Genomic DNA, 12,324 nt, shown 5'->3' on the forward strand with positions numbered 1-12,324 from the left:
GCTGTTATTCTATATTAGAGTGTTTTAACTTTATTTTCCCAACAGGGTCTTATTGCCAGCAAGAAAAATTAATTCTGGATGATTTTGGTGAAAAAGGAATTTTTTGAAAGAGTATTGAGGAGTTTATAGAATCATTTGGAACCCTGGAGAAAAGGCTAGAAAAATGGGCAGGAGAAAGCAGAGCACACAGCTTTGAAGTGACCATTAAGCGGTAGAACTCATCTGGTGAAGACACTGCTCCTGCTGTCACCAAACACCAGATGAATGGTTTGCACCTGATTTCCGCCGGTGGTGGCATTGCCCACTGCCGACACTGGCTACTGGATGTCCCCCCCCACTGCTGCCGGAGCTGTGACTGTATCCTCCAAGCTGCTGCCCCTGCCAGAATGAATTCCCACAGCCGGCTTCTTTTCTCAACAGCTCCCAGATCAATCTCCAGCTGGGTGCAGACGGACTGAGCCTGTTCATGCGCCGTCTCAAAGCACTGGAGCCTGGCTTTGGGGCCCCTGCGGCAGAGGGCAGACATTTCACAGACTTAGGAAAGGAATTCAGATGCCAGGAAGCTAAAAAAAATGCAAATGACTTTGGTACAAATCCTAGGATTTGTCAACTATAACATGATTTGCATTCTTTCTATCTTTTGCTTAAAAGTGTAAAGCAAACACATTTAAATGGCTATGCATAGAGTATATATGAACATGCTTCCACTTAATCCATCATATTGTGAACACTCCCAGTTTTTTGCCTCTCAATTAGGTCAAAATATTTTCTGTACTGCACAGAGATATCATATTCATGTTTTCTTATAGCAACGTTTTAGTTTGCTTTAGAAAATTAACTTTTTCTCAAGATGTAATTTATATACAATAAATTGCACAAATCTCAAGGGTTTGGTTTGATGAGTTTTAACTTATAGATATCCTTGTAACCACCACCCAAAACTAGATACAGAATATTTCCATCACACCACAAAGTGCCCTTGTGTCTCCTTCCACTTAAACTTTCAACCCAGGAAATGACCACTTTCTGATTTCTATCTGCATGAATTCATTTTGTTTTTTTCCACTTTATATCAATGGAATCATACATTATATATCCTTTTGTATCTGTTTCTCGTTCATCATACTATTTTTGAGATCCATCCATGAAGTTTTGTGTGTCGATTCATTGCTGAGTAATATTCCATGTATGGATACACCACAATTTGTTTATTCATCTTTCACTGATGGCCTTTGAGTTCCAAGTTTGAGGCTCCTTTGAACAAGAGTACTATGAACATTCAAGTATAAGTCTTTCTGTAAAGGTATGGTTTTACTTCTCTTAAATAGACACCTAGGAATGGGTTTATAGAATTGATGAGTGAAAGATACTGCCCAATGTGTGTTTTTTTTTAAATCGTTGTAATATTTTATATTTCCACCAGCAGCACATGAGAGTTCCCAGTGGCTCTGCATCCTCACCAACATTTGATATTTTCAGTCTCTGATTTTAGGCATTCTGGTGAGTGTAGAAGGGTATCTTATGGTGGTTTTTATTCTTATTTCTCTGATGAATAATGAACATCTTTTCATGTCCATATTGGACAGTCATATATCTTTTTTGTAAAGTGTTTTAACTTTCTGTGTATTTTATTGGGTAGATTTCTTTATTACTGATTTATAGAAGATCTTTTTATATATTATATAAATATATGAATATATATTATGAATACAAGCCCTTTGTTAGACATATGTAACTATTTTCTTCCAGTCTGAAGTTTGACTCTTTATTTCCTTAATGATGTGTTTTAATGTATAGAACTCCTTATTTTTGATGAATTGTAATTTATCACGTTTTATTTTATGTTTGGTCCTTTTTATATACTGAGAAATCTTTGCCTGCTCCAAGGCTGTGAAGCTATATTTCTATATTTCTTTTAAACACTTTACTCTTCTAGATTTTATTTTGGGTGAATCTTGAAATAATTCTGATCTTGAAATAGTTTTTGGAGTGACATGGTGGTTGAGGTTTATTTAATTTTCCATAATAATATCTAGTTGTTCCAATACCATTTGTGATCTTTCTTTCCCAAAAGAATTGCACTGGTGTCCTTGTTGAAAATGAATGGACGCGCTCTGTATGTGTCTCTTTCTAGACTCTATTTTATTGTTCTACATGTCTTTCTAGGCAATACAAACTGTCTTGATTATTGTAGTTCAATAGCAGGTTTTGAAATCCTGTGAATAAGTTGCTCAACTTTATTATTCTTTTCCAAGATTGTTTTGACTATTCTAGGTTCTTTGCATTTGATCTTGTATCCTGTATTTGCATTTGCGTTTGCATTTACCTTGTATCCTGCACACTTGCTGGACTTGTTTATTAGTTCTATTTTGAAAGACTTAATTGGCCAGTATTTTGTTAGGGATTCTGTATCTGTGTTCAGGAAAGATATTGGTTTGGAATTTTCGTGTAATGACTTTGTCAGGTTTTGTTATCTGGCGTTATTTCGTGCTAGTCCCATGAAACTGGGAAGTTGTTTTCTCCTCCTTTACTTTGTGAAAGACATATTAAGGACCCAATTCAGGATCGTCCATTGCATTTAGTTCTCATATTTCTTTAGTCTCCTTCAGACTGGAGCAGCTCCACGGTCTTTCCCTGACGTTCATGTAGCTCACAGTTTTAGAGTTATAAAGAATGTCAATCAACCTAAGGCCTTGTGGTATTTCCAAATGGCCAGACTCAGGCTGTTAATTCTTATCAGGAATAGCACAGAGATGAGGTTGTCCTTACAGTATTACATCAAGAGTCCTTCAGTGTTGATCCTTCCTACCACTGGAGATGTTAACCTTGATAACACATTCAAGTTGGTAACTGCCAGATTCCTAAACCATAAGGTCATCATTTTCCCCTTTGTGGGTGGGCTTTGTTAAGAGATACTCCAAGGCTATGCAAACATATAATTCTTCATGAAGCTACTACCCACTGGCTTTAGCATCCACCGATGACTCTGCTGTGACATGTGTCATCATTCCTGCTCCATGCATTTGTTGGCATTCTACTGAAAGAAAAAACTTTTCTTTCTTTTTTTTTTTTAAAGATTTTTATTTATTTATTTGACAGAGAGACAGCGAGAGAGGGAACACAAGCAGGGGGAGTGGGAGAGGGAGAAGCAGGCTTCCCGCTGAGCAAGGAGCCTGATGTGGGGCTGGATCCCAGCACCCTGGGATCATGACCTGAGCCAAAGGCAGACGCTTAATGACTGAGCCACCCAGGCGCCCCAAAGCTTTCCTTTCTTATTCATTCCTTCATCCTGGCCTAATGGATTTTTGCTTCATTCAATGGGTTATAATCTGATTACTATCATTATTTATTCTGATGCTCTGATTGTCCCAAATTTGACCATTGAAGCCTCTTCAAGCTAACTCCTGTGATGTTTTTTAGCATGTTCCCATCATTCTCTCAGCATTTCTATGCTTTCTGACTCATTTTGTACTTTCTCTGTCCCAGCCTTGGAATCGACCATTTCTCCATGTAACATGGTTCCTTTTTGCAGAGGCATGTAGAAATCAATATCTGGGTGCTCAGTGTGCTCATTACTGATAGGGTATTATTACTTCTTACCCTCTTGGGCAGACACAGGTATGTTTATTATATCCATGTTATTGAATTATATATCTGTACACATATCTTTATTTATTACTATATAGCTCTCTCTCAGTTGCAGTCCAATACCTTAGCCTTCCCCATTTCTATTTTTATAAATCCCTTCGCCGACCATGCGAAACCCGGCTCCCATTATCTTCAATGTATTTACTTATTAGTTCAATCTCCCTGCAGGTGAGCAGCCTCCTGACTATGCCATCGCCCTTCTCACCAGCAGTTCCTCAGCCCCTAGCAATGCCATTTCCTCCTTGTCCTTCTAACCTCCTCAGCCCCCAGCCACCTCCACGAGAAAGGAAAGGAAAAAGAGAGGGGGAAAACAAGAGGAAACCATCTCTTGTTTTTTATAAACACTTCTCAAAACAGAAAAAAAAATATATTTGAAGCCAAACTAGACCACTTGCGTTTTGGATCAAATTTTTTCTGTTTCACTGAAGTTGAGAATAGAAGAAATATAGTGAATACATTTTAAAAAGCACAGTTTGATAGTTTTTAAAGACTCTGTGTATAAAACATTGAGAAAACATTTGCAACGTGTGTATCCGTTTCCTATTGCTGCTGTAACAAATTACCACACACTTGGTGGTTTAAAACAACACAGATTTATTACCTTACAGTTCAAGAGATCAGAAATCTGAAATGGGTCTCCCTGGGCCAAAATCAAGCTGTTGGCAGGGCTGTGTTCCTTCTGGAAGCTCTGGGAAAGGATCTATTTCCTTGCCTTTTCCAGCCTCTAGAGGACACCCACATTCTTTGCTTCTGGCTCCATTCCTCCATCATCAAAGGCAGCAATGTAGCATCTTTAAATCTCTCTCTGACTCGGATCCTGCCTTTGTCTCTCCTTTCTACTTTTATGACCCCTTATGATTACATTATGAGTCCACTGGATAATCCAGGATAATCTCCCTGTTTTAGGGTCAGTTGATTAGCAAACTTAGTTCCACCCGCAACCTTAACTCCTTTTTTGACACAAAACACAACATATTCAGAGGTTCTCGGATGCTACGAGGTGAACATTTTGGGGAGGCTATTATTCCGCCTACCACGATATAAGATGGACAAAAGATTTGCATCTTTATATAAGTAATTCTTAGAAACCGATAAATATAATAATGTTTTATCAAAAAATAGCAAAATATATTTATAAGTAATTAATCAAGGAAAAAGTAGAAATGACTCAAAACTTATCAAGTGTTTGATTACACTGTAATTAAAGAAATTCAAATTAGAGAAAATACAGAAGACAAATTTTCACTAATCAAATTGGCAGAGATTTTGTTTTTGTTTTTTATGGTTTTACGGTCAGTGTCAGTGAGGACAGAGAGAGGACACTCAAGCATTGCTGGTGAGGATTCAAATTAGTAAAACTTCTAGATGGGAGTTCAGCAACATATATTAATGACCTCAAAATTATGCAAACCATTTGACTCAGCAATTTTATTTCTAGAGATTTGTCCTAGGATAACTGTAAAGGTATCTGTAATATGTTTTAGTGTAAAAATACTCATCAGTTTTATTTAGTGAAAGATTGGAAAAATATAAATGTTTACTGGAAGGAGTTTACTTGAATGAATTTTGATGTATCTATATTATAAAATCATCTATTTGTGTATAAGTTTTATAAACAATATATATGGTATAAAAATAATGAAATATTAATATTTCTAAAATCATGGCTAGAATCTTCTCAAAGCCAATTCCCTTTCAATAAAAACACCCACTTTTCTGAATTTTGTGTTTATTCCCCCTTGTCTTTTATTATGATTTTATTACACATGTATGGAGTCATATACAGACATTAAACATTACTGCTTTAGAAGTACATTTATTGAGATGGGAAGAAACCCAGTGTATACTGAATAAAAAAAAAATCAAGTTGAGAAACAGCATATTCAGGATGATCTAAGTTTTTTGTGAAAAAAAGATATATTAAATCTGGAAGGATAAATAGCAATGTAACAGGGTTAATTCTGGTTGATAGCAATATCTGATAATCTGGAAAATTCTTTTACTATTTTTTATAGATTAGTTAATACGGTAAAGGTACTTACCATCATAGAAAGCTATAGTTAGAAAAGATTATTTAAAAGGTAGTGGCATTCTTAATATTTTGTTCACCTACTGTTTACCTCTTAATTATGAGAGTAAAACAACTTCCAGCTGTGCTATAAAAAGTAGAAGGAAATGAGAAAATCAATTACACATGTGTTTGGTTTTAGGGATAAATGAAGGTGGGAAATATTTTTTAACATCTCTATTTCACATGCATCACTGTGGAAAGGTCTCATTGCCGGTGCAAATGACACAGTCACGGAAGTATCTGCCTGAGATGTGACATGCCCAAAGCCGGGAGAAAGCGAGGAGGATTCACACCGGGGACGTCAGGGAAGCTTTAGTGGAAGACATGAAGTGAGCTGTCATTGGAAGGACAACTTAGACATTACACCAGTAATCTGGAGTTTATTCTTTGGATAAGGTAAAAGAGGGTGATCTTTCACCTCCTCTTGAGAGCAGGGAGTGGGCCTCCGTGAACGTAGAAGCAGAGAAAACAGAGTTGCCCTCTGTCCTGGCCCATCACTGCCAGACCTCCAACTCCAGACTCACCCCCCCAGATGCCCTAACCTTGGTAGGCTCACTTTCCTGGTCTAGTTCCCTCTGCTTCCCTGTTAATGACTTTTGTAAACTCCCAGGGAAACTGAAGCCACACTAGGATGGAGAGCCCTTTGTCAGCTTACTTTCTTCTAGGAGAGGTCTTCTATCAGTGGCAATATTGGTTTGTTTTTTTTTTTCTTACACAGATGGGCTTGTGATTGCTACTGAGTGTTTTAACACTAAATGAGGTATCATTAGAGAGAAAGAATAGCAAAAGACGGGTACTATTATTCTTGAAAATGAAGATTTATATATTTTTTAAAAGATTTTGTTCATTCACTTGTCAGAGAGAGAGAGAGAGAGAGAGAGAAAGAGCACAAGCAGGAAGAGCGACAGGCAGAGGGAGAAGCAGACTCCCCACTGAGCAGGGAGTGCAACGCGGGACTCGATCCCAGGATCCTGGGATCATGACCTGAGCCGAAGGCAGCCACTCAACCAACTGAGCCCCCCAGGCGCTCCTGAAGATTTATATTTTATATGTTCTTAGGTGTGTATGAAGCATTTTGTAATTAAAAGAAAAAAGGTTGGGTGAAAAAAGCAGGAACTGGAAGATGGTGAGGAGGTAAGGGGGGGTGTGGAGGGAGGCATACACATCACTCACAAGGACGGTTTGCTTTGCTGACCATTATTTTATCCTTATTTTCTCTAAAATGGCCTCATCTCTAATTTATCACCGAGCATGAATTATAAATATTTGTTTATCTGTAGAAGAGGTTTTGCTAAGTAAAATGCTTGATGAATTAGATGTGGAACTCACAATACTTTAGAAGAGCCTGCCGAATGTAACGGCTGAGAAGCCAAAGCAGCGAGCATTGAACAAATGCCGCATAAAAGGATTTCCTTTACGTTGCCAGCAAAGAGCAAGTGCATTTACTGGAGTTACAAGGGGGCCATGGGAATTGTGTGTTTATATGGAGTTCAAAGGGAGTTGTCACCGGGTCAGTGAGGAAGGGTTTTGTGGAGGGGGCAGGATGGCTGGAGCCATCTGATAGAAGCAGGAGAGTTTGAACTGGAGGGAAGAGAATGTTTCAGGCTTTGAATTATTTGTGGTCCTGTTGCTATTTTGACTATTAGGGAGCAGGAGTCCCCAGCATGGTGATCACCCCGGGCCCGCGGCGGATTGTCCAGGAATGCTCCGCTGTGGCCGCCGCCTCCTCTCTAGCAGTCCTTTTCCCAAACCACAAAACACAAATGAATGTGTGTTTCTTCTAAATGGGCATGGCTTTGAATATGAAACCAAAATTTCTGGTTTGAAAAGAGTCAACATTTTGACGGCATTTATATTTCTGGTCTTTATTTTTCAAGCCTCGCAGCAAAGATCAGCTGCCCTCCTCCATCTGTGCTTACATCTTTTTATGGTTCACTGAAAGGTGGACACCGCAGTGCTCATCATGTTTGTCACCCATTCGTGTCTGCTTGTTACTTATTTTTAGGATCCGTTTCTCTCAACAATGGAAGCCCGCCTGCCCTTCGGCACTCCGATTCACTTTGTGATAGAAGAAGAAAAGTTAGGGACGGCCTTATGAGTCAAGGTCCGGGAAACATGATTTCAGTATCATCTCCCCAGCTCTGCTTTCTACTTCCTCTTCTCTGCTCTTGTCTCTTTTCATTGTCCTTCCTCCTCCCCCACGTCCCAGTCTCCTCTTGTTCTTCCTCCCTCACTCTAGCAAAAGCTTCCCCATTTTGAAAGACTCTGATAAGTTCTTCGCTCCCACCCTGTTACTTATTACAGAACAATTTTGCCTGCACCGTCCACAGGATGAAGGACGTAATTATAAAGAGAAGTTAAACCATTGTTTAAAACTGGCCGCCATAAAGGAGTCAACTTATTTCTTTTTATTTTTTTAAAGAGTTTATTTATTTAATTTGTCAGAGAGAGAGAGAGAGAGGGCGAGAGAGCACAAACAGGGGGAGTGACAGGCAGAGGGAGAAGCAGGCTCCCCATGGAGCAGGGAGCCCGATTCGGGACTGGATCCCAGGACCCCAGGATCATGACCTGAGCCGAAGGTAGATGCGTGGCTCAACTTATTTATTTTTTATAGAAATTTTATCCAGTCATGGTAGAAGTAAGAGGGAATTTTTTTTTTTTTAAGAACTTATTTATTTATTTGAGAGAGAGAGTACGGGTAGGGGAGGAGGAGCAGAAGCGGGGGAAGGGCAGAGGGAGGGGGAAAGAATCTCAAGCAGACTCCCCACTGAGCTTGGAGCCCAATGCAGGACTTCACCTCCCAACCCTGAGATCATGACCTGAGCCAAAACCAAGAGTCAGTCACCTAACCAACTGAGCCACCCAGGTGCCCCAAGAGGGAATTATTTTTATATTCTCCGTGTAGAAAATGACATAACAAAAGTCATATGAAGAGAGCATGCAGGAAAAAAATGCAGGAAAAGTATTGTAAAGGCATGTTAGTTAACAAATCTAGTATGTTATTATTGATTTTGTGATATTTATGCTATTTGTCAGCCCCTCAAAATTTGCTTATTTGTTGAGGTTTAAATTCTCTTTATAGATATATTTACCTTGGGACTCTATGTTCATAATTTTATGTTTATTTTCATAACAAGAAACCCCTGCATTGTAAAAGCGTCAGCATCCACAACACTTAGATCTGCCCTTGGTGCTCAAGGAAATGAGCAATTGCAAATGCAAAAGATGAACAATCAATGAAGGAAGATTATTTCCATCTCAACACAGGAAGATATATAGCTTCTCTGATGCTGTACTTCTGATGTTTCTGGTTCTGCTTTATGACGTATCTTTTTCTACTTCCTGCCATTGTGTAGAACCATTTTCCCAAATAGTCAAGTGCATGTTACACTTACTCTTCTCAGAGCGTCAGCCACTTTCCTAATTCAGAATTGCGCTTCTTGATTTACTGGAAACCCGCCCAGTGGGCATTGCCCTTGTGTACCCATTTGATATAGTGCTTCCACGAACTGATGTTTAGTAAATATTTAATCAGGTGTGTTCAGCTGAATTAGGTCAGCAGCTAAGGTGGGAGGGAAACTTTTTTTTTAATACTCACGCAGCTTTGGATGTCAAAAAGCGTTAGAAAGCAAAAGCCCTGACAGGAAAGACAATAGTTACTGCCCTCTTCTTCTCGAGAGACTCCAGAAGCTCCTCCAAATTTCCTGAGGAGATGTTGCCGTCAATAGAAGCTTGGGTCTAATGTTGAGCTGGAAGTCTTGGGAGAGAGGCATTATAACCCTCCAGCCCGTGTGCCTCAGAGGGTTTGGAGACTCACCCAGCAAGCAGAGCGGGTAAAACATTGAAGGATTTAGTGGTGAAGGGACATCATTTCTGCAACTTACAGCCAAACTTTTGCAGGGCACGGGGTGGGGAATGTTTCAGAGATATAGCAAAGACAGTAAAATTTAACATTTGGGGGATCTGGGTAAAAGGAATATGGAAATTTTTTGTAACACTCTTGAAACTTTTCTATACATGTGAAATTATGTAACAATTAAAAGTTAAAAGAAAACTACTACAACGTCCTAAAAAGAGAACACAATGAAAAAATAAAAGTGAGGGGCGCCTGGGTGGCTCAGTCGTTGGGTGTCTGCCTTCGGCTCAGGTCGTGATCCCGGGGTCCTGGGATCGAGCCCCGCATCGGGCTCCCTGCTCAGCGGGAAGCTTGCTTCTCCCTCTCCCACTCCCCCTGCTTGTGTTCCGTCTCTTGCTGTGTCTCTCTCTGTTGAAAAATAAATAAAACCTTAAAAAAGAAAAAAGAAAAAGGAAAAGTGAATCTCCATTTTGACTCTACTTTTCTTCTTAGCATGATGAAAACATTGTGACATGAAGAATTTAAGTAAAAGATTATCTCCATGTCTCTACCTGGTGTATTATGAACAGCTGGGTGGGGCACCTGGGTGGCGCAGTTGGTTAAGGGTTAAGCGTCTGACTTTTGGTTACTGCTCAGGTCGTGATCTCTGGGTTGTAATCTTGGGGTCCTGGCGTGGAGTCCCACATGGGCTCCACGCTCAAGGTGAGTCTGCTTGAGATTCTCTCCCTCTGCCCTTGCCCTTCTCATCCGTGCCCTCTCTCTCTCTCTCTCTCTCTCTCGCTAAAATAAATAAATAAATAAATAAATAAATAAATAAATAAATAAATAAATAAATATTTTATGTGTGTGTGTATATATGTAAAGAAAAGCTGAGTGTTACTGAGATTTTGGTAACTTGAATTATTTTAAGTGCCTCCTATTTAAGAGAATTGGGACTATCCGTAAATGAAAGAAATTTGAGTGTTTTGAGACTCCACGGACAATTTCACATTTCGAACAGCATAAATACTACAAGCAGTGGTACCCCTTGAGTTTTTTTGAAAACTGCGTTAAAACTAGAGGCCCTTGCATTCCTGCTGATAGCCTAACTTCACTGTTTTGCATTGCCTAATATTCCAGAAGTTTTACATATTATATCTTTCTTGGATGACAGCCTCCATAAGACACTGTAGGTTCCATGGAGATGATAAAAGGATTTTGTACGAGATCAAGATTTTCCTTGACCTGAGGAACGGAGCTGGGACTTTGGCACGTACTGGAGCTACGAGGTGTGTTTGCTAAGTAGAGGACAACCTCGACTGGGTTACAGGTGGCCTTCCTGTGGAGTAACTGAGGGCGCTGCAGACCAGTGCAGCGGGGGAGGGGGCACAAGCGTCAAGGGAAGGGGAAAAACCTTGTCGTTATGGTAAACCCCACATTCAGACAAGAAGAGGAAACACACGTTCCCTTTGTTTCCTCTTTTCTCACCTCTTCGTGTTTGCTACATTCTCTCCATGGCCTTCTATTTCCAGAACTTAAGATAGGTCTATTTGAACTGTTCTTCTGCTATGTTATTTCAAATAGATGTTTAATATGCTGCAAAAATCTAAAAGTACATTAACCATTTGCACCAATTACTATCTCTTTTAAAAGACATTTATGTGGTTCTAAGCAACTAGTTTAGAGCTAACTTGGGGAACAAAGACTGTAAACTAAGAAATGTGTTATGCATTTTTACTTTTGAATTAAAACAACTTTCAGTTTTGCACATGCTCAATTAGGTACAGCTATAGCAGAGGAAAACTGATCTTGGCTGGGAATGGGGAGTCTTGAGTTTCATGTCCCATAGCAACAGCATTTGACTGTGTCCCCAGCAAATCTTTGCCTTCCTTGTGCTTGATACAATAGGTCTTTAGCAGCCCATTCTTACAGTCCTGACAAAAGTTTCTATTAAATTTTTTAGCATCATTTCTATCCCAGTAGTTAAGCCAACTGCATTCTGCCTATCTTTAATGTTCAACTTTGAACTTTATTAGTTTTTCTGGGGAGAAAAATAAAAGATACAGCATCAATTTTCTATTGTTTTTAAACGTTTATTTATTATTTGAGAGAGAGAGAGAGAGAGCACGGGGGTGGGGGCAGAGGAAGAGGAAGAGAATCTCAAGCAGACTCCCCACTGAGCACGGAGCCCGAGTTGGGGTTGGATCTCAGGACCCTCAGATCACGACCTGAGCTGAAACCAAGAGTTGGACTACCTTAACCAACTACACCACCCAGGCACCCCAACTGCACCACCCAGGCGCCCCCAATCTCTTATCTTAGCCAATCACTAGGATCCTTGAGGAGCTTGTTAAGACACAAATCATCAGGTTCGTACCTGAAGGTCTGGAGTGGACCTTCATTAGCTGGTATCCAAATACATGGTGAGTCTTATTTTGTTTTCCCTATTATTTTTTTCTTTTGGTAATATTTTACCTAATTTTTCTCCCTTCTACCCACCATAACTAAGTTGTAGATGAAACAGACATTTAAAGAGAGGAAAGCAGCTAATATTACTGATCACCTCTTGTAAGAAATGCAATGCTAGATACAATATTGTTTTCAATCCTCAAAACTCTTCTGTAAGATAGTATTATTATCCCCATTTTCCCCAAAATGGGAGAGGGACTCAGGTAAGTTCATCATTTTGCCGAAGTTCTACTGATGGTGACTCGCAGGGCTGTATATGGCTACTGATAAGTGCTGCCACAATACTGTTTTCTGGGGAGTG

This window comes from Eumetopias jubatus, unplaced genomic scaffold (genome assembly GCF_037043125.1).
Source record: "Eumetopias jubatus isolate StellerSeaLion01/CBP00866 unplaced genomic scaffold, mEumJub1_p1.0 scaffold_3, whole genome shotgun sequence".
Lineage (NCBI taxonomy): Eukaryota > Metazoa > Chordata > Mammalia > Carnivora > Otariidae > Eumetopias > Eumetopias jubatus.